General features: G+C 48.6%; 1 long non-coding RNA gene across 1 annotated transcript, besides 2 other annotated features; it reads left to right on the top strand.

The window, feature by feature from the left end:
- Nucleotides 1,280–1,430: an enhancer, noted in NCBI's record as "Btg2R3 preCRMcc fragment". NCBI's record gives its function as "erythroid enhancer when stably integrated in mouse MEL cells" and the evidence as "EXISTENCE:reporter gene assay evidence [ECO:0000049][PMID:17038566]".
- Nucleotides 8,434–14,052: an enhancer, noted in NCBI's record as "VISTA enhancer mm1445". NCBI's record gives its function as "enhancer in: neural tube[4/4] | hindbrain (rhombencephalon)[4/4] | midbrain (mesencephalon)[4/4] | dorsal root ganglion[4/4] | forebrain[4/4] | trigeminal V (ganglion, cranial)[4/4] | cranial nerve[4/4] | other[4/4]" and the evidence as "EXISTENCE:transgenic organism evidence [ECO:0001131][PMID:17130149]".
- On the top strand, nt 13,659–14,566 carry Gm19497 (predicted gene, 19497). The gene is made up of 2 exons (NR_165647.1): nt 13,659–13,813; nt 14,153–14,566. It is a non-coding gene; the product is annotated as a predicted gene, 19497 (long non-coding RNA).
- Nucleotides 14,567–26,325: the final 11,759 nt, after the last annotated feature.

The following is a 26,325-nucleotide window of genomic DNA, read 5'->3' as shown; positions in this document are numbered from 1 at the left end:
CTCAAGTAAAAACTGCTAAGCCATTTTATAAAGGAGATTTTAGCATCTACAAGGCTCATGGAACCATTCCCCATGCAGATACCTAGTGATTAGGCTATATTGTCCATGAATATTAAAAGTAGTTAAAGCACACCCTGCTTTTCACAGACCCCTGGTGGTAAGCAAAGGATCACGACCCTTTTCACAGGTTGAGGCAAGACGATCTGCCATTCCTAGAATAGAGGCTCTTGTCACCTCGGCCACCATTTGTCAACTGCCATTCTTCTTGCCTTGTTAGACAGGATCATTTGGGCTTCAGGGTCTGTGCACTGGGGCCACACATGGCAGAACACCAGTGGCACAAGTTAGCTGGAGAGCAGCTCTTTCTGAGTGTACATGGGGTGAGACCCCATGGCTTATTATTCATTTATAACTACCTTTGACCACGTGGAGAGGGTCTATGCAAGAATAATAATCTGTCATGATCGACTTGGTTTTTCTTTAGAATTTTGTTATGCACTCAGCTCCCCACTAAAGCTACAGGTTCATTTTGACCCACACTGGATGTTTTTCTTGGCTAGAAGTGAGCTGCTCTGAAATTTTCAACTCTCTTTATTTCTGTTCATTCTCCATGACTTTGCATACAGATATGCAGTTTCTCCTGGGTGTTCTTGGTCACAGTTAGGTCAGGGAAGCTGTGTGCATCTGTCTGTATTCTGTGCCTAGGCTGGGAAGTCAAGGCATCTGGGTCACGAATAGAATTGGGTTGCCACAAGAACAGAGCCATTTTCATTTGTCTCTCTCTGGATGCAAGGGCAGGGTGGGGGTCTATGAGTGCTTGCCCTCCTCAGAGTTCTGTTATGTTATTCCATTCAAAGTTAGCATCTATCTTCTTGTTTCCTGAAAGGCCACACTCCTGAAAGGACAGTTCATCATCTAGTAGACAGCTGAAGGAAATTCAGGAAAGGTTGTCTGGAGGCCAAGGAGAGGGGTCAGCCCCATCTTTGTCAGGGAAACCAAAGATGGTGGGTTTATCTTGAGCTTGCTTTTGGTTCTTGGTAGGCTAATAATGTCTGCTCAGTTTGTACAGAGTTTTGTGATCCAGGAAGATGTTACTATTTTTAGATCTGGCCAATATCAGAAGGAGCAGTGAATACCTACTGGCTGGAGGTTTGAGGGTTCTGGGTGGAGTAACAGGCTTGCCTGGGCTCAGAAACTAGGCTTTCAGCTTCCTTGTGGCTTGGTTGGAAACCATGGTGGCGTAGGGTCCTCTGTATGGTCAGCTGTTTGGGCATGATAATGTCCCTCCCCAGAGAGTCTGGGCAAGGTGCTGGTAGCTGTAGATTAAAAGCCCATCCTGGTTTCTGATAAGGTTTGGGTGGAGGGGCGCTTGATGCTGCCAAAAATAAGCCCTAGGAGGAAGAAACCACTTCTGTGGGTCTGGCATTGGCTCCTGTAACAGCCCTGGGTAAGAAAGGATACTGAGGACTCGAGAGCCGTGGTTCCAGGGCAGCACCAGCAGCTGGTGCGCCTGACCCCAGGAGAGTTTTGCCATAGAGCTCGTGGTTGACAGGGTGAATATATGCTTTGTGGTCCTAGTTCTTTTCTGTGAGTAGCTGGGAAGGTTTTGGGGAAATTGCCCAGTTTTTCCTGTCTTAGAGATCAGCAGGGTGAGCTGAGGACGGTGCCTTATGCTTCTAATCCTAGCCCTTGGGATGCTGAGGCAGAAAGATACCTGTGACTTTGAGGCTAACCTGGGCTACAGAGTAAGATTCTGTCTCAGAAAGGAAAAGAGATAGAGAAGAGGAGAGGGAAGGAGGGAGAGAGGGAGAGATCGAGGGGCAAGGAGGAGAGAACAGATATATGTGTGGGTGTGGATTTAAAGTTTCCCAAGTGCCCCTGTCCTTGTTCTTAGTCTAAACCATCCCCACCACTGGCAAACACTGGAGGCCAAATGAGAACCATTTCTGTCGTTGAACGGAAAGGTCGTTTAGGTGGTCATAGAGTCGGGAGCTCATCTTCTCTGGCTTGCATCAGACTCCTGCTTGATAAGATTTCTATTCCCAAAGATAATGAGGTGGACATACGAGGAAGGAGAGAATGAAGACATAAGTGCCCGGTGCCCTGAGGAGGCCCAATTTCAGGGCTACTCCCTGCCCCCTGAGTGGGCTATCTGGGACAACATGACTTTAGTTCCCCCAGGTGTGGAGTGGGATTTCAAATACAACCCATAACAAGTCACATAGCCTATCAGTGGTTTAGACGAGTTCCAACACTCAGTGAATAAGAACCGTCATTACTAATGGAAATCTTTTAGTAATGACATCTTTTCCAGGGCCCTGAATTGGTCTTAGGTCAGTATCAAATGAAGAAAGTAATAGAACCTAGTAGTATCTTCAGGAATGGTTGCGGTTTGATACAGTCCTGGGGTTTCTTCCCTCAATCCTTTGTTTAAAAATCCTCCTACTTCTAGAGCCTGTGTGAGGATCGTATGAAAACAGGCTCACTGACTGAATGACCTCTGTCATTCTAGTAGAAAAGACATGGTGTCCTTGCTACTTTCTAGGCCTCTGATGGTGTTGGCTCTAAGGGCTTGCTTGTTGATTAATAGCAAACCAGCTACGTACGTGCTAATTCACACACAAAGTGGGTGGGGAAGGGGTTCTCCAATAGCAGCTTTGCCAGTCTGTGGACTCATACCACATGCTGTCCCTTCCCAGAAGACAAATGAATGGGGAAGCTGAGAAGGGCAAGCCTGGGCTCTCGGGCTTTGTTTCCACATTATTTCTTTGCATAGCTGGCAGAGAAACCATTCAAATCCAGTCTAAGAGGCTGCCAGGCCTTGAGATAATGATCTCCAGCACGGCTCTGCCCTGAATGCACGGCCTTTCCCCTGCTTTGATAGCCTGGTTCCTCAGAAGCTCCACGTTGTTTTGCTCCAGCAGAAACCTGGCCCTGCCACTTGCCACCCTGCATCCCACAAACGAGGGCGGGCCTTGGTTCAACCCTTGTCCAGTAAGCCGGACAGGCTGTCTGGAGTACATCAGATAAGAGGCAGTAACAGCTGGGTGGGTTAGAATAAGTGCTGCTTTATTTACTAGCACCCAGGGAGAGGGCATTTAAACTCTGACGGACATCAGGCAGTAAATGACTAAGGACAGCTGGGGAGAGGCTGGACTGAGCTCAGAGAGTGACAAGCCCTGTCAGAAAAAGGGCCTCGAGTGCTTGGCTCTAATCCACTGTCATTATGCACAAGAGGCTGTGATACAAGATACGCCCACTTTGTTTGTTTGTTTGTTTGTTGAGACAGGGTCGCAGGTATCCCCAGCTGGCCTAGAACTGGCTATGCACCCAAGGATGAACTTGAACACCAGACGCTCCCGCTTGTGTTCCTTAGGTACCAGGATTATAGAGTTAAGGGTGGGGATTAAACCCAGGGCTTCGTTTATGCTAGGCAAGTACCCTGCTGTCTAAGCTACATTCCACCCAGGCCGTGGCTGTTGTTGTTATTGTTGTTTGATAATATCTATATGCATAGGGCCCTGGGGTGTGACCTCTGATGAATCCAGAAATGAAGAAAGAGATGAGGTTCTCCCTTCAGCCCTCACGGGAGGAGGAAGCTGCTGTATTGAGATCATTGGGAAAGACTGACAGGCTCCCATCTCTAGGAAGACACATTCTGCCAGGTTCCTAATGTAACTAAAGCTATACAGGGACCCGCCTTTGCTTCGCCCACGCTCAGCCGGCTGCTAGTCGCCTGTGTAAGGGGCTGTGGTCTCTGAGTCTTTGCCCAAGGGATGCCTCTTCCGCCCACCCTGGTGAACTCCCAGCCTCAAGCTATCAGACCACCAGGGAACTCCTCTGTGGCGGCTCTTTCATAGACAACACGGCCTTCTTCCGAGTTCTCATGACCGTCAGTTCTCACCAGTGCCTTGTTCTTCGTAACTCTAAATCTACAGTAAACTGGAATGTGGGTCGGGCCCTTGCCTGCACGGTGTCTGGTCCTTAGTAGGTGCTAGTGAATACTGATCCAGGGAGGGAAAGTGGGTGGTGACCAGAGTGGAGAATGGGAGATGAAAAGAATTCAGATCAGAAACGATCTTTAAAAACAAACTCAAGTCCACTCAGGAATGTTTGTGAGGAGTGCGTTTCAGCTCAAAATATCTGTGACTTGCTGGGAGCTTGCGACCACATCTCCTTAAGAAACTTTACGTCTTTGAATCTTGCCAACTCTTAGGGATTGAGAACCTGCCACTATTGACACAGCATAACAAGCCTTAGTTACCTATTAACTCCCTGCATACATTCACCCAGTAATCACCAGTAGAGAAGAAGACTGGGCGGCTCCGGGGAAGGACTCTGACTAGCTGCTGAAGCTGAATAGAGACATTGCTGTAGAACACCCCCCTCCCCCACCCACACCCACCCACCCCTGGCCAGGCCCAACAGCATCCCTTCCATGGCTGATCAGGGCTAGCTGCTAGGTAATGGGGATAGCACTGGGACATGAGGAGTTTAGCTTTGGGGCTGGCAGTAGCTGGCAATGCTGCTGAGGTCATGGATCCTGGGATGTCCCTGCTTGTGGCTATCAGTTTTCTCAGTTTTAAGACAAGATATGGTAAGTCATCTCTCATAACTGCATTTCTGTTTCCAGATGGAATGGGGGAAAGGTCCCTGAAAGTTGTCCCATTCCCTGACAGCACAGAGCCCAGATCTTGCCCCTGTTACCCACAAGCACGCTGGCAACCTCTCTGAGCCTCCTCAGGCTCACTCTCTGCCTGGCCAGCATCCTGGGACAAGCACAGGTTCTATTGCATTGTGTCATTTATTCCTGTTGCTTCTCATTCCATTCCAAACCCACAAGAAGGAAATAAATGCCAAGTTGGGACTCCTTACCTTGCCACATTCTTTCCTGTTAGTCTCTCTGTAAAGCAGTGGCTCTCAGCCTTCCTAATGCTGCAACCCTTTAATAGAGTTCCTCATGTTGTGGGGACCCTGGCCATAAAATTATTCTTATTGCTACTTCATAACTGTAATTTTGCTACTGTTATGAATATCATAATGTAAATATTTGGGGGGATAGAGATATGCCAAAGGAATCTTGATGACCCACAGGCTGAGAACTGCTGCCCTAAAGCCCTGCCCGTGTCTGTAAGGTTTTCTGCTTTGACAGTGTATGTGTGACACAGAAGTTCTTTCTTTGGGGTTTGAACACCTCTCCTGTGTACCCAGGCACTCACCCTGACATCTTGCAATACCACAGTCCTAAGCTCACTGAGATATAATAGCCTGGACCACAGAGGAAGAAAGCAAAGCTGGCATCACCAGGAGGGGAGGGTGGACACCGTCTTAAAGCAGAACATGTGTGCTGGACCGCGGTGGCTCACACCTTTTATGAGGAGGCAGATGGCAGGCAGATCTCTGTGAGTTCAAGCCCAGCCTGGTCTACTGAAAGAGTTCCAGGACAGCCAGGGCCACACTAAGAGACCCTATTTAAAAAAAAAAAAAAGTCAAAACACAAACAAAGCCAAAAAGCCAAAACAAAACAAAGCACCCCACAAACAAACAAAAGAAAAAAGAACAGAAACAAAAGGAGAATGCATGCTGGGGATGGTGGCGCACGCCTTTAATCCCAGCACTCAGGAGGCAGAGGCAGGTGGATTTCTGAGTTCGAGGCCAGCCTGGTCTACAGAGTGAGTTCCAGGACAGCCAGGGCTGCACAGAGAAACCCTGTCTCGAAAAACAAAACAAAACAAAACAAAACAACAACAACAAAAAACCAACCAACCAACCAACCAAACAAACAAACCAAAAACAAAAGCAGAATGCACGCTTGTTCTTCCTCGTCTTGCCTCTTCTGATGCGTGCACCGAGTGACTGCACGGACCGCTGAGTATGTACTTACCTCGGGGCTTAGGAAAGCTGCGCACACTTTCTGAACACAGCCTCATTCCAGAGCTTTATGATGGACACACATTTTACTACTGTTTAAACTTATATTAAATGCAATTAGTATATACTCTCGTTTTTTCCTCACGTTGCCCTGCCTGGCCTTGAACTCAGAATGTACCTGGCGGTGATATTGGGCTTGTTTTTATGCTCTTGCCTCTCCCTTCTGACTGCCAGATTCCACGTGGACATCACCACTCCTAGTTTTCGTGCTAGAGACCAAACCCAGAGCTCTGTTCTGCCAACTGGGTATTCTACCAACTGCGCTACGCCCCCAGCTTCGAGGAGCAGTTCTTGTATTATCCTGTCGATGTCGTGGGGATCTACAAGCTTGGGTCCTATTTCTAACTGCCCACCATAAGCATCCCTACAGCAGGGACCTCAAGTCTTTTATTCCCCTTCATGGCTTGTGTGTTAGTCCAGAACTTTGTGCAGAGTGGGCCTAAGGTCACTGGCAGTCAAATGAAAAGACACACCACTTAATGGCTACAGGCAGCTGTAAGGTTTGCTCTGTAAGGTTTCCCCATCCTCCCTTTCTGGGTCTAAAAGAGACACTTCTCTTAGGGGACTCTTCTAAGAAGGGCGAAGGAGCTTCCTAAGTTGAGTCTGCTTACTCCGCGCTAGCCAACATCTTCTGGGTGGACAAGGACCGGGGAGTTCCTTTTGCTTTTCTAGTTAAGCCGGCTCCACTCTGAGCCACAGCTTGAGATACTATGTAGCAAATGGGCATATACAGGTGGACAGCTAGATGCATATGTTTGCAAATAAGTGGACATGTGCTCCTGGAAGACGAGCTTGTACATCCCTTAAGGAATCTGTTTTCATGCTTTGGACCCATGGTTCAAATTTACTCCATTTAAAGAGACTCAAAGTCAGAGGCTGGAGGTGAACAGATGAAAATCCCTCCAAGGAGTCTTTCTGGATGGTTGCTCTTGTCCTGGCACTGTGAAAGCTAGTGCCCAAGAGGATCGACCCTGTGTGTGTGTGTGTGTGTGTGTCTGTGTGTGTGTCTGTGTGTGTGTGTGTCTGTGTGTCTGTGTGTGTGTGTGTGTGTCTGTGTGTCTGTGTGTGTGTGTGTGTCTGTGTGTGGTGTCGGGTGGGGGTAGGGCAGGGGGCAGCATCACTTGTGTAGTTCAGCTGTCAGTTCTGGGCAGCTGGTGGATACCAAGAACAGTGCGATTAAGCACTGGGCCCCTCCCCCAGCTCTATACCCCTAAACCTTTCTTCTCCTTGGCAGAGGCAAGCTCCCTTGCCAGCTGCCCTCTCCTCCAGGTGTTTCCTGTACCCTCTCTATTTGCTGGCTGGAGCGAGGAGGGATTCAGTTCTGGTTTCTCCTTAGCCAATGGCAGCCGGCCGTGGGAGGTCCGTGCTCCTGTATCTGAGGAGAATAGACCACAAACAGCAGCTGCCTCTTGACACCTGACTTTTAAGAGAGTGTGTAAACAGTGATGGATAAGGAGGGAGGGCAGGGCAGGGCTGCCGGTGAGTCACGAGGAAGGGAGCATTCACATCTCTGATCCCAATTCCCCTTTGGAGGGAAATGAGGGCTCAGGGCTTAAAGTGAGGGCAAATCTCCCCCACCCCACCCCTGCAAGGAAGGACCTTGACCATTATTAATTCAAATCCCAGTGTAAGAACCTCAGATCATACCAGGTCACCCACTTCACCCCCCAGCCATGAGACAGATGGAATTGTCTGCAGGAGATCCTGGGAAAGTCTCAGTATCCATATCTCATGCTTTGAAACACCTAAATGCCTCTTACTTTGATTCTAACCCTTATATCCCAGCCACAGGCAGCTTGGGGCAAACCTGAGAAGTTTGAGGTCTCTCCCTAGCCGCTCACCCAGGTAGGCAGGGTAGTGATTTTGGTCTCATTTTCTTCATCTGAGTTGAAATGAATACATCTCTGCATGATAGTTTCATTTCTCTCTCTTCTGCTGCCGGGCTGTTAACTCTAAGAGGTCAGGGCTGTGGGATTGGATCCTGTGTTGTGTTTGTAATGTTTGCAATGGGCCTGGCACATAGTAGGACTTCAGCAATGCTGTAAATGGATGCATGAGAGTGTTACTGCCTTTCTCCTTTGCTGGGGTTAAGTTTGTGACGGCTGACAAAACCCATAATAAAGCATGACATTAGTGGGATGTACCTCATTTCATTAAACCCTCAGGGCAGCTCCGTGGGGTTGACATTATTAGGCTATCAGTCAGAAAACAGAGGCTCAGGTTAAGCAAACTGTCCACAGACACACTGTTAGCAAATGGCAGGAAACTCAAATATAGGACTGCCTAAATAAACAGAAGCAGCAGCGGTGGAGGAGGAGGAAGAGGAGGAAGAGGAGGAGGAGGAGGAGTAGGAGGAGGAGGAGGAAGAGGAGGAGGAGGAGGAGGAAAGAAGAGGCAGAAAGCAAGAGGGTAAAGAGATTATGAGGAAGCATCATTATCATCATTATTACTATCAAAGCCATGCTGAATCCAGCCTTTTTCCCATCTCTCCCTGCTGCCATTAGCCTTCTGGTCTGAAAGGCAGGGAATTTATACCACATCACAATTTACTCTCTGCAGGTAGTAGAAAAGGTGACCAGTCTGGAATCCAGTCCTTACGCATCTCTTATGCCCAGGCTTAGACCGCTTGCTTCTTCTCAGACCATTGTGACCATTTCTATAGTGGTTTTTATCTTGGTGGTAGCGGTGGTGATTGAACCCAGGGCCTCTTGAAAGCTAATGGAGCTCTCTACTACTCATCTATATTTCCCTACACTTTGTGTGTGTGTGAATCCTGCTATTTTTGCAGTCTTTCTCTTTCTTTGTTTCTTTCTTTTCTTTTTTGAATCATGGTCTCTGTAGTTCAGGCTTGCCTCAAACTTGCAGTGGTTCTCCTGCCTCTGGGGTGCTGGAGTTCTTGGCATGTGCCACCATGCCCGACTTTGCCTTTGGCAGTGGTAGCTTGCATCTGTGTGTGTGAGTGAGTGTGCTTGTGTGTGTGGTGTGCACATGTTCTCTATAGTGTTGTCTTTGTTTATCTGTCATAGTTGAACCTGAACGGAAGGGTTATGAGATCAGCTCTGAGATTACTCACCCTTCACAGTGTCTGTACTAAACACGGAGCAGAACAGGAAGTTGGGACAAGGGCTGTTGGCTGTAGGGAACAGCCTATTGGTCCTAGGCATGCACTAGAGTCTCCGTTGCCCTTTGACTCATTCCAGTCAGAAAACTCCTAGTCCAATACAGACCAACCAGCTGGATGGATTGATTGCTTCATCTCAGCACAGAGTTCCAGCCCCTGACTTCCCAGCCCTAATGCAAAACACAGAAACTCCTGTGTTGGTTGTGACCCACTTCCTCTCCTACCAGTCCAGCTCAGGGTGGAGGCTCAGGGCTTAGTGGCTTCTCTTGTTTTTACAAAAGGCAAATCACTTCCCTGTCACAGCTACTGCTTGGTCAATAGGCTTTCCTGTTGGCACCACCCAGGGGGAAAAAATGGAGCACTGATTATGTCCTAATACAATAGGACAGTATTCAAAGATACCCAGAAGGCTTCAACAGGCTGTAAACACACTTGTTAAGATCACAGTGCTATGTGAATTTGAGGGTTGATGAGGGTTACTGTCAGCCTCAGAGTCCAGGGGCCATACAGGGCTACACACAGCTGGGTGCACATGACAGCTTGAAAGACCATATATAAGGTTTCAACTTTCAGTCCTTTATCTGGCAGGCAGAGTGTCACTGGATGGGAGCCTCTTATGTGCAGAAATGGACTTTTGCACAGAGTTTGGGTTTGGCCAAGGGGCAGGGGACAAGGGTTTGGTCCTCAGGATGTCACCAGTCAGCAGGAGATGGCAGGGTAATTACACATAAAAGTACTGTACCCAAGGTGCTGACTCTTCAGGATTAAATGCAAACTAAGGGAATAACACAGATCAATGCATTCTATCCAAATGCCACCATCATTGCTGGGCAAGGGGATGATCAGACATGGGTGAGGTGAGCCTGAGCAAGGGCTGGGAAAGAGATGTCTTGAGAAGTACTGTTGCAGGAGGACACATCTTTACTGACTTACTGCTGAAGGCTAGAAAGGCAGACCAGCCGGAGTATGTGCACCTTGGCCAAAGTGAACAATAGGTGTGGTTAGGGTGGGCAGAAGAGCAAGACAAAGTGGTAACACAGAGGTGAGCTTTGATGGCAGTTGGCATGGTTCCCTGGTGCTCCCTCAGCATTGACCCCTCCCCCATCTGGCTCAGTCCCTCTGCAGAGAGGGCATAGAGGGTACTCAGGCCAGAGCCCAAGGGTATCAGGATGATAACTCGGGCACACTTAGGCCATGAAACAGTTTCATCTCTTCATCCTCACAATTAATGGTCTAGTTTTGGAATGGGAGTTGGGGGATGGAATCTAGAGTTGCACACATGTTTGGCCAGATATCCACCATGATAGACTGATGTTTGAAGGCAGACAAAGAGGAGCAATGGATCTGGGATTCTGGAACCTGGTGCAGGCTCTCTCTGTTCTCTTAGATGTCTATGTCACTTCTCTACTCTGCTGTCTCAGTCACTTAACAAAACTAAAGTGCCATTCCTGCTCCGGGATAGTGTGGACACAGAGAATAAACCCTTGTATTCCCACGGCCTCTCTGCTGTTTACAGAGAACTGGCTAGCACAGCAGCCCGTTTCCGCCATGCTGGGAGGTACCAGTGGTGGGTGTTGTTACTCCAATTTGCAGAGGAAATTGCAACTGAGACAGCCTCCGGATGACTGGTCGCAGCAAGCAGAGGACGAGCTGAGAAGGGAGCTTCCACTCTGGCCTACTAGCCCATTCCCAACGACTCCCTCTGTTAGTTAACCACAGAGTTCGGCTCTCCATCTGCCCCTCAGGGCTTGGATTTTCCATTTAACCTATTTCTGAAGAGGAAAAACAATGCAGGTCAAGGGATTTTCCCCTCAGTGACAGCCTGAGAACACAAAGCCCCAACGATTGCGGCTTAGTGAGCTGCCCCAGAGCGCGGTCTCTCTTCCCAGAGGCCCCGGCTCTGCTTACGGCTGGCCAGAAGCCGAGGAGGAGCGTGGGGGCAGAGCTCCCCAGAGGCGCACAGATGGGCAAGCTGGGCCCGGAGCCGGCCTTTCAGCAACCTTTTTGTTTGGCAGCCAAACAGCCAGCGTCAGCTCGCCTGCCTCTCACCTCCTGGGCCTCGCCCTTCCCCCCAACGAGGTGGGGGAAGCTGATGAGCTCCTGAGCCACCCGGCCTTCCTCCTTTATGGGGGGCGGGGGTGGGGGTGGGGAGAATGAAAGGAGGCCTGCAACTGGTGCGGGGCAACTGTTGCCATCTGTCTAGTGGGACGTCACTAGGCAGGGTCTCGCCCATTCACTCTTCACGCACCGCTGGGCCCCGGCCTTTTGTCGCTGGGCCGGGTGGCTGCGGGAGGGAGGACGGGCAGCCGGAGGAGGGACGCACGATTTCTTTGTGTCTAGACTAAACTTTCGGCTACTCACCAGAGTTATTTGCATGAGTGAGGAGGCTGACCAAGCCCCACACGGCTCAGGTGATTGACACCTCCTAGCCTCACTTTGACTTCCTAAAGTCTAAGCTCCTCCACGGAGGCTGACCAGGCTGGTCTACCCCTCTTTTCAGTCTTCCGTTCGGTCCCTGCCCGGTCCCTTTGCGAGTGCATAGTGGACCTGATGGTCTTCTCCCTACTGCCCCTCACCCCCAAACTGTGCTTGGCAGACAAGGAGGCAAAAGCAGGGGAAAAGCTCTATTAGCCATAGCCCGGCAGCTGAGCTGGGGAAAGAAAGGAGCTGAATAGAGGTGGTGGGGTTGGCAGCTCTCCAGCCCAGCTCCTGGGCTTTGAATAACACCCCAGGCCCGGGGCTGGGATCAATGGGGGGAGCTTTGGGGCATTTAATTATTTAAAGGTCTCAATAAAGGACCTAAGTCCCCGAGGGGGGGGGGGGGGGAGACAGATGGTGTGCTCCCTCCATGAGCTGGGAAAGGGGGGTGCCGGCTGGGAGGTGTGGGGGATGAGAGAGAAAGGGAGGGAAAGAAGGAGAAGGAATTGCTTGTAAAGTAGGACTGCCTGCCAAGTTCTCAGGCACTCGGTACTTCTGCCTATCACTCCTTAACTTCCAAGTTAGTGTCTGCCCTATTTTGGAAATAGACCACAAAGCTCTGAAGTTTAGGGGGACGTCTCTGGTGCTTGAAGTTGCTCTAAACTTGTTCAGTTAACTGGGCAGGACTGGACACGTGGGCCAGAAGATTGTCTTTGGACTTCTTTTTTAATTGTGGTAAAATTCACTAATATGAAACATTCCTGTTTCCTCTAGTCCTTCTTCATTCCCTCCCAACTCTGAGGGGTGCTGGACCTAGTTCCTAGGGACTTTTGCAAAAGTAGAAAATGAGTCTCTCTCTCTCTCTCTCTTTCTCTCTCTCCTGGGTTTTCCTACGTAGGACAGCCTGGCTTCAAACCTCACAGAGATCTGCTTGTTTCTGCCTCCTGGGGGCTAGGATTTAAGGCTTGTGTGCCACCACTCCCGGCTGAGCCACCACTTTCTTGGCAAAAGTAGAGGAAGGGCTACTTTGTGCAGAGGGGGACAAAGACTCATTCCTGGTCCTCCTGCCTCAGCCAACTAAGTGCTAGTGCAACAAGAACACACTACCACATCTGGCTGGAAGATTACAACTTAATGATCAAGATTGGAAGGGGTCCCCAGGAAAAGACATATTACCTGCATGCCTCATTACAGTAGGTGTTACGAAGCTTATCAATTGTTTTGCCATGGGATAAAAGTTTCTCTGGTTAATTCTGTTGTGGGTTTGGCGGATAGAAGAATCCAGACAGTGCTGGTTCATCTGAAGCTCACAGTAGCTGCTATTAAATACTGACATTATCATCATCCCCAGGTCAGTGTGCACACATTTAAGGCTATTCAATAGAAACTGAAATAGGGCTTGGGGGCAAAAGAGTATTTTGCAAAGGTCTTCCCATCTGTTAGAGACTGAACTATGGCTGAAATCGTGTGCTTAGAAAGTCCTATTCAACAGACCCCATTCCCACTTGCACCCTTCTTCACCTGCCCTAGCTCTTGTTTTGTAGCTGCCTGGGCATTGCTGGCTAGATCTTTAGATGGATGCTCAACTTAAACAGGTTGGTGGCTTGCCATTTAAGTCTCCTTTTTCCTTTGGCCTTTCGCCCGTCCAGTCCTGCCCACAGGAGACAGGATTGTCTGCATTTCACAGGGCGGCCCTAAACCGTGTGAGTTGGTGGCGTGAGCACCTCCTCCTGGAGGCAGTTCTGTCTTGCTCGGAGCTGGGGCGGCGGCAAAGGCGAGGCCTTTCAGCTGGGACAGCTGGGCACCTGGCGGTCCCACCACCGGTTGCTTTGAATCAGATCTGCCCAGCGAGGGGGAACAGAGTGGAGGAGGGCGAAGGCTGGCCGGGGCGACGAGGGCAGGCAGGTGTCTGCTCCCTGCCTCCAGGCTATGTAACTAGGGTGGAGCCCTGGGCCACCCACCCTCGTCCTTCAGCCCCCACAGTAGCATCTGGCTAGGATTTAAACCACCGAACGAGCTTTGCAAAGCAGCTTTGCTTGCTCGGCAACAACAGTGGGGATACAGCCTTCGCCGGGTCGGAGGGAAGCTCCGCCTTGGTAACAAGCTTCTGACTGGCTGGCCTAGGGAAGGAGCGGGCCAATCAAAGCTTGAGGGGGAGTTGGGTGGGGACACTAGGTTTGAGAGCTGGGTTCCTTGCTCACCGCGGAGCACGCACAGCAGGACCTTTCAGGAAGGGCGGGTGGCTGTGGTGCTTTCGGTGCCTCCCCACTTCACCACCTGCTGCTCGAGTGGCTAAGTCTCTGAAGCTTCGGATTTTTCCACAGTTTCTGGCTTTCCTTGAAGGTGATAGATGGTTGACCTTGCCCTTTGTGAGCAACCTGGAAGCTCTGGGATCTAGAACCTTTAATACTTTCCAGACTCTTTGTCCAGAGTGCCCCCGGAGTTGGCATCGCCTTCTTAGACTCCCTTCTCGGGCCCTTTTCCTTGTCTTGTACATCAGGGGTATTGGTGGTCTCGCCAGCACTTCTCTCCTTACTGTTGTTAGCCACCCTCCAACCCACTTCAGGAACTCTGCAGCTGTGGGAAACAGCTGGGCTCCTTTGACAGTGTAGGTGGTTTCTGAAGACATAGGTGGGCAAGTTTGTAAAACAAAGTATCTTTTCCTGGTTCCTCTTTTTACAGGACCTACCAACACCTGCTACCTTTGCTCCGAAACCAGGAGGAAGGTGGTCCAGGTCATCTCTGATGCACCGGACACTGGGACATCAGATCAGCCTCACTCCCAGCACTGCATCGGACCTTTGAGTGGCATCTGATGAAGCCTGCTCAGAGACGCCTATGAGCCATAGTTCATCAGACAGCGGGGTGGGATGAGGGCTGGAGAGGAAGGAGAGGTAGTGCTGTTTCTGAGATCCGAGTCTCGAGTCAGGCCACCACTGAGGTAGATCCTGTCACCATAAGGACACACAAAAGCTTTGGATTTGAGCAGATAGTTCTGCCTGCTGGTCTCTCAGCTGGGATGAAGGTCAAAACACTAGATGGAATCTTCAGTTGTGCTGTAATATTTTCAGTAAACTTGGAATACGACAACGAAAATATCGTGTGTGTTCCCTAACCCCACCACACATAAGCGCACATGCTCCTATAGACTCAGCAGTCAGCACCATAGCATCCAGTTCAAGATTTGAGAAAGAGGTGGGCAGGGCTGCCACTGTTCTCTGCCACCTACTGGCTGATTAGCACCTTGAGCAACGGTTACCCATTCTGAACCTTGGTTTCCCTCTGTGTAAAATACTAGTAATGTCACCTACCTTCTAGAATTGTGACCAAAGGCTGCATGCATAAAGATCTCACCTTAGCCAATAAAAACAAAGGAACCACTTTCCTTTCTCATACGTAGCCAGCCTTCTGTTGCGGTTTAGATGCTAGGGATGAGACTAAATTCTAGGAATATTAAAAATTCATCATAATAAAGCAATATAAGATCCAGGACAAAGTCTAGTAAAATATCAACCCAGCTACAGCCTAAGATAGATCCTGCTTTAGGTATCTCTTGGCAAGACAGGGTTCTTCTTTTTCAGAAAAGTCTCCCCCCCCCCAAATTCTTCCCTCTCAAAAATTTCAGAAGAGCAGTACCTAACAACTAGTTCTTCTCTACTTCCTCCCTGCCAGTTTTCAATATGTTTCATGAGCTGGCCCTGAACTTAAGATCCTTCTGTCTCAGCCTCCCAAGTGCTGACATTATAGGTACATGACAGACAATAGCTTATTTTGATAGATTTTAACATCCTCCTTTTATTATCGACTCTTAGAGTGTCCTTTCTGAGCTGTGTGTGTGTGTGTGTGTGTGTGTGTGTGTGATTTATACCAGCATCAACATATGCTGGAACACCTGCCCAGAGTCGTGTCTCACCTGGAGACTCACCCACTATGTTCTTTTGTCTGTTCTGAAACAGTACACAGACTTTCTTCAGTGAACGTAGAGATTGGCCAGCCACAGCTCACAAATCCCTGGCAGCTATCCAGTTCTGTTACCTGGTAGGCTGTGCTGATGTCAGACATGGACCTCTGTTGTTGTTTTGTATTATTCAGAACAAAAGTCCGGATGTATCTGGGGTACTTGGTAAGGCTAGGCGACTGGGGACAGGAAGGAAAACAAGAAGCAGTCAGCCGTAGAACAGAGTTCCCAGGAAGTCCGGGGACCTGGGCTTCAGAGTTAAGTCTGTCTTTCAGTGCTAGTCAATTAAACCTGGTAGGTGTCAAATACTGCTTCTGTAGAGTGAATGAACCTATTTCCTTACCATGTGGACATTTTAGGAAAGAAATGGGCCACAGAACTGAAAGCACTTTTTATATTCATTTTTGAAAACAAGTGTGTGTAAGAGAGAGGCAGATGGGCTAGTAAATCCACTCACTATTTATCATTCTTTACATGAGACCCAAAAGAATATGATCCCATAGGTGTTATTAAAAACTCATGAACACAGCTCTGTGCTAACTGTTGGGGGAACATTGGGAGGACTCGTGTGACAAGATTCCTCCCTTTAAAGAATTTGCAATCCAAGTTGCTCAGCTAACCCATGAAACATTGATGGGCGGCATTGGCTGCGGCTCTAAACAATGGCTCTCCAACATAGCCCGTTCTGTCCTCCGGTGGGAGGACCATCAGACCATGTGACCATGGAGCCCTCTGAGGGACAGGCCCCACCGTAGGTATCACAGTCCTCTCCCTCTCGGTCATCTGGGCCTTCACAGATGCCTCTCAAGCTCACTTGTGAGGCTGCCTTCCTCCTGTGGCAATGCAGATACCTGTTCCTAGTGTTGGCTCACCTGTGCCTGCCTGTCCCCGACTGTCCACCAATGCAGTGATAATTGTGGCAGTTGCTCTCAGGTGGGCCCTGGGTTGGACAGTAGAGTGCTACTGAAGGGCCATCACTGCCCGCTTCTGCAAGAGAAAGAGTGTTAAGGTGCCCTTCTAATTGTTTACCCCCCTAAAGGTGGGTCACTAGCAAAGGTGCAAACCACTTAGCTTTCCCCACAGCCCAGACAAGGAGGCGTGACCTTCTTGGTGGAGGGAGCTGGTCTCAGCTGGGGCCGAGGATATTTCAAGTAAAAGTAAAATTAATACCAACTCACACCCTTTGTGGCAACCACGGGTTGTGGCCCATTGTTCTGAAGCCATGTTTGGCCTTGGGAAGGTGTCCAGACGTGACGTTCCCAGTGACTCTCACTTTAAAGAGAACACCACCTACTTTAAAGCAGCTCATGAAAGCAGTGCCTTCTTCCCAGATGTAGACGCCTGAGTGGTGCTGGTGGTGCTTTTGCCTTCCAAGGACCATTTGGCAACTTAAGATACTTTGATGGTGTTCGCTGGGGTGGGAGGGGGATACCCCGGAGACACCCAAATGCAAGGACAAAGAGATTCTGCACCAGCTGTACCTAACAGGAATGGACTAAAAACAGCTGCCCTTCAACAACGACAGCAGAGAGATAAATGCACAGTGGTTGGGATGGAGAAATGGGAACTTTAAACGTCAATGTGGATAAACCTTGAATACACAATGTTCTGTGGGGAAAAGTCAATTATGGACATTGTGTGAAGTACGGTTTAAAGACACAACCTGGGTAGCCGATTAGATCGGCTGTTTAGACTCTGGTGCTAATCAGCACAGACAACTCTAGCCAGTCTGTTATCTATAAATATGTAATAAAAGCCCAGGCACTCCTTGGTTGATGAAACAACCCAACCTAATAAACCAACCAGAAGTTGAAAGTGTATTTATCAGACCTTGGGCTTTCTAGCTCGGCCTCACAGTGTCCTGCACTCCATAGCCTGGAGAAGATAAAAAGCTCCGAAGTGCACTTTCTACTGACTATGTACCGCTCGCTCTCTCACTATCGTAAAGTTAAACTAGAAGGCAAAGGTGGACTAGAGAGAACTTAACCTCCCGAGAAGGCGGATAGCAGGAGTTTCAGGCACTGTTCCATTTATAGGAAGCAAATTTGAAATTATATTAAGTGTGTACTACACCTGAACGGTGGGCTCACGGGGCTTGTTACATTGATCTTGAGGCTTCAGTGTATGTTTTGGGGTAATTCACAATTGATGAAGAGAAAGATGTAGGTTCAGGGACATCACTCTCTGTGCACACCAACCCAAAGGGGGGCGGCATTCGGTTATAGAATGCCCACTTTATCGTTTTTTTTTTTCTTGTCAGCTAGCAGAAGGTAGCCTGGGTTTGTGGTGCTCAAACTGTAGGAACATACATATAAAATCCCCCACAAAGATCTTTCAGCCCTCCTTAGGAAAGTTCTTGTGGGATGGTATCATGGGCTGCATAAGACCTGACTCCGTGCCCACAGTCACCCAGACCATTAGAGCATGAGCTCATCGGAGACACTGTCTTTGCAAATGTAATTACCGAAAGCCTTGGATGAGAGCATCCTGAATCAGGGAGCTCCTTGAAGCTGTGCCCCGTGTCTTAGCAGAGATTACCAGAGGGACAAAGAGAAGATTCTAGATGGAGATGGAGACAGGAGAAGAGCTGCAAACCAAGCACTGCCAGGACCTGCTGGGAACCGGAAGAGGCAAAGGAGATGGATTCCAAGACCTCCAGAAAAAGCACAGCTCTGCAAGCACATTGTGTACTTCTGGCCTCCAGGATAAACAACAGAGTAGATAAATTCTAAACATTGCTAGACCACCTTATTTGTTGAGGCTTTGTCAGGCCAGCCGTGGGAGATGAACACTGATGAGTGTTTGAAATCAGCCTCAAAGCAGTGCACAGTTCCCACCAGAGGCAATCGTCTCTGCACTTCAAGGAGGCAGGAATTTGTAGGTGACAGCTCCCCACACCCATATGGATTCTCTACATCCTGGTGGTGTCTCTTACTCAGCCCTTTGGGTGGCACCTCGCAACCCCCATCCAGAGATTTCCTGGAAAAAAAATTATCTGCCATGTGTTTGGCTGCTCAGCATCTGAGCCTTTTCTTTATTATGGAGATGTCCCACCATGAGAGACAGAGACAGCTCCTACTCATTGATGTGAGATCGGCAGCAGCTGCTCCCTTGGCAATCCCTGATGCTGCTGGAGCACCGGTATGGGACTGGGTCTTGCCAGACTGATCTAGACCTCAGAGTTAGTGACGTGAGAAAGCAAAGGCTTCCTGGAACCTGTCCTGGTGAAGGTGGAAGGTAAAGGCAACAGTAGCCAGACTCCACACAGAAGCTGGGCACAGTTCTCAGCACAGCTGACCAATGCATGGGCCCAGACAGTTGGGGGCGGGACCATGATCTTCATGGACACGGTGACCTTGCGGCTGGGTTGCACAGGATCCACGTCCATGTTGTCAGAAGTCCTCTGCTCCTGAATTACTTTTATCATTAGGCAGGGAGCTGTGTGCCCTGAGCCCTGATATGCTCCGTTCTGCTTGGGGACTTGGGCTTTCTGGTTCTTGATATGCAACATCTTTAGTTCCACCTTCTGAGTACCCAGCTATTATGGCTCTTATCTGGCTCCCATCTCCTCCTAAAACTGCTGGCCAAGCCTGAAGCCCATGGCACTCCTCTGTTTTCTCAGCCTGTCTCTAGAATCTAATCTCATCAAGACCCAAGGCTCAACAGGACAGCTGGGAAGGAGAGGCGGGGTTGAGATAGACTACAAGTCCAAAGCTGTTGTTGATCCTCTGTGGACCTACGGAGATTCAACACTTGCCATTCAGTTTTCCTCCTTGCTCCAGTCAGGGACTCCGACCCATTTTCCAGTGTAATTGTGCCCTTTGTCCATGCCGTGTGCCCAGCAGCCCAGACTTAGGTGGAAACAGCTTGTTTGTCTTCCGCGTTCGCAATTCCTGTTGGGGCCCAGGGTGGCTGGGTGTGGTTGCTGGGCCCTTTGTCCTTCCGAGCCATTTGCCTGTAGTCTCCCTTCCTCTGCTCCCAGGGCCGTGCTACAGCAAAGCCTTGGCTCTGTCTGCAGAGTAGTCCTTCTTGCTCCTCTTGTGGGCTTTGTCCCCAGGGCATGAACTAGTTTTCAGGAGAGAAAGCTTGTGCGGCTGCATAATTGAGCAATGTATTGGCTCCGTGTGAACACGATTTGGGGGCTTGAGATACCTAGGGTCTCAACTGGTGGCTGAAGTCACATTTATTAGCTCCTATCTGGATGACTGAGGTGGAACCTTCTGGGAAAGTTTGAGGTCCACATGGGACCATTAGTTTCCTGATGACATTTCAGCTGTGGGTGGCATCAGCACCTGGGTGCATAGTAGAATGAGTGGCTTAGTCAGGAAATAAAGAACGCTCAGGCCACTCCTATTGCTTCCTTGGTCACACTGGTCCTCATCATACAGGAGGAGGAAGAAGAAGAGGAGGAGGAGAAGCAGGAGAAATAAAAAATAAGATTTTATCCATATACTTTACTTGGTACTTCTATCAAACTGCCTTGTGAGTTTTAGAATGAGCACTATCTTTTACATTGTTAAGACAAAAATGACTCTGAGTCCCTACCTGACTCCATAGCAAAGACCCTGAGAGCTCTCTGGCTCTTTCCCAGTTGAAGCGCAGCAGCTTCAAGGTTCTTACCTTACTCAGGGGCTGCTGTGTGCATCGCATCGCCAGTTTGTCAAGGGATTGAGCTGTGCCCACGGAGAGGAACAGTCCCTGCCTGGTGCTTTCTTCCAGCATCTCTCCTGTGCTCGGAGTCTCTGCTTTTCCTGAACCCCCCAGATAAGGTCTGTGCATTTGCATCAGAAGACAGAGCTTCACGTAGCTAATCAGACTTTAACACAGCCTTCATTTCTGTGCTACAACACAGAAACAACACAGAACAACTCAAGCAACAAACACAGAAGCACTCAAGGGTCCTCCCCTTGAACTGAAAATCCTGGATTTGAGTTTTGCTCTTTTGAGACTGGCTCTCATGTAGCCCAGGCTTGCCTTGAACTCCGAGGCTAGCCTTGCTCTCCTGACCATCATGCTATTATCTCCCGAGGGCTTGGACTATGGATGTGTGCTGTAACACATGGCTTGAGATCACAGATATTTTTATATTACACTGCATTTATTGAAAAGACCTCAACATGCCTTTTGCACTCAGCAAATATTTGAAGTTAACTTTAGTCAATAGGCCTCTAGGTGAGTTTTGTAAATTGTAGTAATGAAGAAATATATGCATTATATGTAAATTTTATGGCTTACATTTTGATATCACACTAATTTGTTTAATTATGGAACTATCCTGGACTGCATTTAAGATGCTGTTCAAACCAGACAATCAAACAAGTACTCTGAAAAGCTGGGAATAGTGGTTCCTGTAATCCTACCTACTTAGGACGGTGAGGTAAGAGGGTCATTCAAGCCGGGAGTTCAAGGCTGGTCTGGGTAACATAACGAGACTGTCTCAAAACAGAACAAGATTCTGAGCTGAGGCCCACAGACCTTACTTGCTTTTGCCTGCACAAAAGGCTACTGGGGACACTGGGTCTTCTGTTGACAGTGTTTCTCAACCTTTCTAAAGCTGTGACCCTTTAATGCAGTTCCTCATGTTGTGGTGACCCCCAGCCCTAGCATTATTTCGTTGCTATTTCATTACCAAGTTGCAACTGTCATTTTGCTGCTGTTAAGGGACCTAACTGAGAACCGCTGAATTAGAACACACATGGGAGATAGCTGGCAGCCATGGAAGCCTTTGAAAGGGTCTGGAGTCGAACCATGTAAAGTGCGATACTGCCCCTTGTGGCCAAAGGCAAAACAGCGTGGCTACAGAGAGCTGCCCTTCGTATGGTGGTAGTTAAAGTATTTGGCTACTTGAGTCTGAAAGAGAAAATTCAGGCAGTGTAGGCATATTTGTTTTTAGTCTATTTTATTGGATTTTTATATCTATCACCCTTCTCCACTCCAATCCCTTCCAACATCTCAACACCAGGTAGGTTAGAGAAGAAAGGGGGCATAGCTTGTTTATGCTAGTTCCTGCTGGATAGGAGCATAGTTCCTTGGGGCAAGTCAAATCTTCATCTTATCAGGATATCTCAAACTTCTTGTTAAACTGCAAAAACAGCAACCAGGAACTACCATCAACCACCACCACCACCACTACCACCACCACCACCACCACCACCACCACCACCACCACCATGACCACCATCATCAGCAGCAGCAGCAGCAGCAACAGCTTCCTCCCCCTCCCCCACCCCATCTTCAGAGCTCCTGGCCCCTCTGGTGGCTCTGGCATTCTAGAATCCCCAGAATGAAACTATCTGCAGCTAGCAGGAATCACCCCCCCCCCCCCCCACACCGCTCCTGGATCACGAGGCAAATAGTCTGCTGCTGTGGGTAATCTGAAGCAGCCTCCTACCCCACACCTGGGATTAAAACAGAAACATGTTCCCATAACATAGCTGGGATTTTTTGTTGTTGTTTTGGTTTTTCGAGACAGGGTTTCTCTGTATAGCCCTGGCTATCCTGGAACTCACTTTGTAGACCAGGCTGGCCTCAAATTCAGAAATCTGCCTGCCTCTGCCTCCCGAGTGCTGGGATTAAAGGCGTGCGCCACCACGCCCGGCATAGCTGGATTTTTAAGAAACCAAACTCTCACTCCAGACAGTAGGTGATTTGATTCCTGCATGGCATCCTGCCTCGTTGCTTCAAATGCTCTCTGTGGTCCGGCCATTTTCTGTTGCCTAGCATATCTGAAGCTTCCTTCCATATTTGGGTGTTGTCCATGGCCCGATCACTGCCCCCCTCTAGACTACTGTGTCCCACTTCATAGCCCTCAGCATCCCAGCCAGACCTGTGCTCATCTTGCCAGCTCTTTCTCAGTTTGTAACGTCTGGCCTTTGGGCTGTTGTTTCTGTTGTTATCCAATGAATGTCACGGTAAGAAAGCCCCCCCCCCCCCCCCGCGCAGCCCCCACCACACGTTTAATAGCAAAGAGGGAATTTTAGTTGAAAAACCGCAAGCAGGATGGATTGAGTGTCAAACTGAGGGAAGTGTGGCTTTCCTTGTTCTCTTTACCTGTCTTAGTTGGCATTATATTCTAAGTCTAAAATGGCCTCCACAGACTCATTCTATAAATACTTGCCCCTCACCTGGTACTACTATTCTGGGATGCTTGTGGAACCTTTAGAAGGGACCATCTAGCTGGCAGAAGCAGGTCATTTAGGGTGGAGCTTTGAAGGTTATACGCAGCGCCTGGTTCCTACCCTGCCCTCTGCTCCTTGGTCTGCTGCTCTGTGAACAGCTCCTTCCATACCCTGCTACTGCCCTGAATGGATGGACTGAAACCCTGAACCAAATCGTTCTTTTTTTTTTTTTTTTTTTTTTTTTTTTTTTTTTTTTGGTTTTTTGAGACAGGGTTTCTCTGTGTAGCTCTGGCTGTCCTGGAACTCACTTTGTAGACCAGGCTGGCCTCGAACTCAGAAATCTGCCTGCCTCTGCCTCCCAAGTGCTGGGATTAAAGGCGTGCGCCACCACGCCCGGCTCAAATCGTTCTTTTCTTAAGTCTTTCAGGTGCCAACGCAACAAGGGAAGGTACCTAACCCTGCACATTAGTGTCAGGGAAAAGGGGACACTGTTAGGATTAAGTCTGACCGTGTGGTGCATAGATCTTTCAGACTGGATTGCAGGGAGCGTTTGCAGGGGTTTGGAGATGCAGACTAAAGAACCCCTAGTGATACCTTGGTGGGTGACTCTGGTGGGGGTCAGTAGACCTCCACCCCCACCCCGTGCCAATGCAAAGACAAACAGTGCAGGTCTGGTTCATGAGGTTTGGTTGGCTGGTTTTGTTTTTTAAACAGAGTCTCTATAGCCCTGGCTGTCCTGGAACTTACTGTGTAGACAAGGCTGGGCTGGAACTCACAGTGATGTGCCTGACACTTCCTCTCGAGTGCTGAGATTGAAGGCGTGTGCCATCATGCTCAGCTCTCTTGAGGTTTTGAATGTGAACAGGGACTCAAGGAATTTGGACTAGAAGCCATTTGCATTAAAGGATGGCAAAGGTTTTATGTATATTTTTCCCATGTTCTGAAATTTGAAGTGAGGCTAAGGTGAAATGTAATAGATAATTCGGTGGAGGAAATATCAAGATAGCATACGGGCTGTGGCATGGCTGGCTGCTTTGGGGACGGTTTACAGTGAAAATCAGGATTAAAAATAATTTCAGAGCAGAAGGATGCAAGAAGCACATAGTTTAGCCATGGCTGTTTAAGGTTATAGATAAAGAAACTAACTGTTAACAACAACAGTAGAGGAAACTGGGCACTTTGTACTAAGACAATAGGACGGTTCCTCAGGGCGCTGCAGAATTAGTGAGACTTCAAACAGGATTCAGGGTGTAAAACTGCAAACTCATTTGAAAGACTTCTTTAAAGAGAGCATGCCAATGGGGTGCCCTACTCACAAGGGTGTGCCTAAGGGCAGCTTTTCCTGGGTTCAGCTGCCTAGGCACTCAGAGACCTCTGTAGCCATAATCCAAGGAAGCCCAGCTACCACTCAGGCCAGCAGTAGAACTCGGCATTGTATACACCATGCTAGTTTTCTAGGTATGAAGAATGCAAGAGTTTTGGGGTGATGGAGGTTTCCTGCAAGGTTCCAGAGAAAAGTCTGTGTGGCCAGGCGACATGTAGTTATGCTGTGGAAGAGGTCTGGATGTCTAGGCACGAAGCAATGGAGAGAAAGTCTGAGCTGCAATGGAGACCCTGTGATGCTGCAGATGCCAGGAACATAGACTTTCTAAGGAGCATGACTCAAATAAAGAGACCGTATGCACTGCAAGCATTATAAGGACTATGGCCAGGGCAGCTAAAGTCCATTGGAAATCACATCATGTATGCTGTCCTAAATGCTGGGCATGCAGCTACAGGAGTTGACATTCCCCCTGCTGGGAGTTGGTTTTGCCTTAGTTCCAGTTCTCCCCTTACATCCCCATTCCTCTTTTAGGAACAGGATGTTCCCCCTGGACTATAGACTGAAACCGGGCAGCATCCTTTTCACTCACAGGGCCTCATGGCTAGAAGGTTGTCTTGAGTCCCAGGAGAGTCTTTGAACTTTGGTCTTCTGAAAGGTCTTGGGATTGTTAAGACTCTTGAAGTTCGAGTTGAGCAGGGGATGGCACACACCTCAGCACTCAGTGGCAGAGGCAGGTGGATCTCTGAGATGCCAGGCCAGCCTGGTCTACAGAGTGAGTACTAGGATAGTCAGGGCTACACAGAGAAACCATACACACACACACACACACACACACACACACTCATAAATATATACTTATTATATATAATATGATTATATATAAAATATATAATTATATATTTTTTAAAGGCTTTTGAAATTGGGTTAAAACATGTGAGAAGCCCGAAAACCTCTGGAGGCTGGGGGTGGGCTCTAGAGGCTGGGGGTGGGCTCTGGAGGCTGGGGCGGGCTGTGCTGGTTGGGATTGTCCTTCTCAGGCTCCCATTTGAATACTTGTTCTGCAGCTGGCGGTGCTGCTTTGGGAAGCTATGGAACCATCAGGACGTAGAGCCTAGGCAGAGGCAGGTCCTAGGAGTGTGCCTTTGAACGACATATTGCTTCCTGCGTTGCTCTCTGCTTCCTGGTCTGCTGTGATGTGAACAGCCTTTCGCCACACACTCTGTGCCATGAACTGAGTTTCTCCCTCCCGTGGTAGAGTGAGAGCCCATGAAACCAAGAGGCACACTAAATCCTCCCTCTCTTAAGTTGCTTCTATAGGGCATCTGTAGAAGCAATCCCAAAGAATTAGTACAGTTGACGTAGCTGAGTTGCTAACAGTCAAAATTGAAAGGCAGTTGTGGTTTGGGCAGACCCCTCCATAAGTGTCCCTTCCCCTCCCCCTTCTCCAGCACCCCCCCTGGTGCCAGATCTTCAAGACTCGCACATCTCCACATTCCATCATAGAATACTCTCCAGGGCATCGTCAGCTCACTCTGGAGTTGGGGCAGTCAGAATTTGGCGTATATTCATCTCAGCCGCTTCCCTTTTTCCCTGACTGGAAGCCACACGTGCAGCTTCCATCATTTCAAGGCAATGTTAAGTGTTTAGCCTGGCACTTGGCACCAGAAGGGTTTCAAGAGACCCGTTCTGAGAGGAGCAGAGAGTAGGTAGGCGACTCCCTCTCAGGTTTACTTCTTCCAGAACCAAGTGGGTTGTGCATGGTGGTGCAGCGTTCAGTTTCTGACAGGTGCCACTAGAGGGCAGCAGCCATTAAGGCAATAATACCCAGGTTCAGTCAGATCCAGAATTACTCGGTTGACAGGAGAGGAAGAAAAGCATGTAGAATATGTGTGTGTGTGTGTGTGTGTGTGTGTGTGTGTGTGTATTTCTGTGTGTGTTTATTTGCATGTATGTGTGTTTGCCTGTATGTATTTGTGTTTATGTGTTTATATGTTTGTGTATGTTTGTATGTATGTGTTTGTGTGTCTATGTGTTTGTGTGTATATTTATAGGTGTTTGTATGTGTATTGTATATGTTTGCATGTGTATGTTTGTAATGTGTTTGTGTATATGTTTGTTATGTGTCTGTGTGTATGTTTGTATGTGTTTGTGTGTTTGTATGTTTGTTTGCCTGTATGTATTATGTGTTTATAAGTCTTGTTTGTGTGTTTGTGTATGTTTGTATGTGTGTGTTTGTGTGAGTGTGTTTGTGTGTGTTATATGTGTATTTGTGTGTATCTCTGTGTGTCTCTGTGTGTCTTTGTGTGTGTGCGTGTGCAGGACAAATAATGACAATAACAGAAACAAAAATAACAAACAAAACCCAGCCCTCAAACTCCGTTTTTCTTTCTCTTGCGAGACAAAAGGGTGGGTAAATAGTGAGAATAGATCTAGGAGCTTTCATACCACAACACTT

The sequence above is a fragment of the Mus musculus genome, chromosome 1 (genome assembly GCF_000001635.26).
Source record: "Mus musculus strain C57BL/6J chromosome 1, GRCm38.p6 C57BL/6J".
Lineage (NCBI taxonomy): Eukaryota > Metazoa > Chordata > Mammalia > Rodentia > Muridae > Mus > Mus musculus.
This window is presented reverse-complemented; position numbering and strand designations above follow the sequence as displayed.